At 42.0% G+C, this 1,820-nt stretch overlaps 1 protein-coding gene across 4 annotated transcripts in view; it reads right to left on the reverse strand.

The window, feature by feature from the left end:
• HORMAD2 (HORMA domain containing 2) overlaps positions 1–1,820 on the reverse strand; it is a 100,917-nt gene that overhangs the window by 97,410 nt on the left and 1,687 nt on the right. The window lies entirely within an intron of this gene.

Consider the following 1,820-nt stretch of genomic DNA (forward strand, 5'->3'; position numbering starts at 1 on the left):
CCAGCCTGGGCGACAGAGCGAGACTCCGTCTCAAAAAAAAAAAAAAAAAGAAATGTCATTCTCTTATATATTTGTCTGCAAATTAGATCCACACATATTTGAAACTTCATAGCACATCAATACCATTCCCTCTTTTGTTTTTGAGACAAGGTCTTACTCTGTTTACCCAGGCAGGAATGAAGTGGTGCAATCTTGGCTCACTGCAACCTCAACCTCCTGGGTTCAAGCGATCCTCCCACCTCAGCCTCCTAAGTAGCTGGTACTAGAGGCAATGCGCCACCACACTCAGCAAATTTTCTTTATTTTTGGTAGAGACGAGGTCTCACTATGTTGCCCAGGCTGGTTTTGAACTTCTGGGCTCAAGCAATACTCCTTGGTTAGCCTCCCAAAGTGTTGGGATTATAAGGATTAAAAGTGTGAGCCACTGCAACTGACCCTCACTCTTATATTTGATATGTCTACTTTGTGACAAGGATTATGGTCTTCTTGAGAAAGAGGCAATATTTCTGTGCTCTTTTGGGTAAAGATTCACTCTAGGCTTACCTCTTGACCTATATCTCAATTGCTCTATTTTTGTTGTTGTTGCTTATTCATTTTCTTTTCTTTTGAGACAGAGTAAAGTGCAGTGGCATGATCTGTCACCTAGGCTGGAGTACAGTGGCATAATCACAGCTCATTGCAACCTCAAACTTCTGGGTTCAAGTGATCCTCCTACCTCAGCCTCCCAAGTAGCAGAGACTATAGGCATGCACCACCACGCCCTGCTAATTTTTTGCAGTTTTTTATTTTTGTAGAGTTGGGTGGGGGAGGGGGGGTTCTCACTATGTTGCCCAGACTGGCCTCGAACTCTTGGCCTCTCAAAGTTTTGGGATTATATATGTGAGACACCATACCACGCCTTCAATTGCCCTATTTTATACGGTGGCACAATTACTTCCTATTTTACCCCTACTGTGTGTGAGTCCAAGATTCACATAAAGATTAGCCAGCTGCTGTTTAGTTTACTAAGGCCTAAACCACTTTTTTAACCATTCCAGGTGAAGCAAAAACCAAAGTTTTATTACATTTTCCCAAATATAATTATAGCTGATTTATGAAGGCTCTCTACCCATCTTTCTCAATCTTCCAAAACTATTTTTTACAAAAAAATCCCTTTTCTATCAGGTGAACAATATCCAATAGCTGGATTCTGAAATGCAACTACATGACCTTCCTTACACATGCATGATATTAAGAATGACTTTACTCAAAAGAAGTGTATGTTAACATAAATGGGTTCAATAGATTCATAAAGCTGGAAGGGAGCACAGACATCTTCCAACCCCTTCGATTTAAAGAAGATCCAATTCTGTGGAGGAAGAATCTTTTTTTCAACAAATGGTGCTGAAACAAAAGGACATCCAGGGGGTGGGGGGAAGAAGAGAGAATGAAAAGAAGCTTAACCTGAATCTCACACTGTATACAAATATTAATGCAAAATGGATGGATTTAAACCTAAACATAAAGCTATAAAGAAAAGGGGCTGGGCACAGGGGCTCACACCTGCAATCCCAGCACTTTGGGAGACAAAGCGGGTGGATCACAAGGTCAAGAGATCGAGACCATCCTGAACAACATGGTGAAACCCTGTCTCTACTAAAAATACAAAAAAAAAAAAAAAAAAATTTAGCTGGCCGTGGTGGCACATGCCTATAATCCCAGCTAGGAGGGAGGCTGAAGCAGGGGAATCGCTTGAACCCGGGAGGTGGAGGTTGCAGTGAGCTGAGATTGTGTCACTGCACTCCAGCCTGGCGACAGAGCAGGACTCCGTCTCAAAAAAA

The sequence above is a fragment of the Rhinopithecus bieti genome, unplaced genomic scaffold (genome assembly GCF_001698545.2).
Source record: "Rhinopithecus bieti isolate Rb0 unplaced genomic scaffold, ASM169854v2 scaffold_36959, whole genome shotgun sequence".
NCBI lineage: Eukaryota > Metazoa > Chordata > Mammalia > Primates > Cercopithecidae > Rhinopithecus > Rhinopithecus bieti.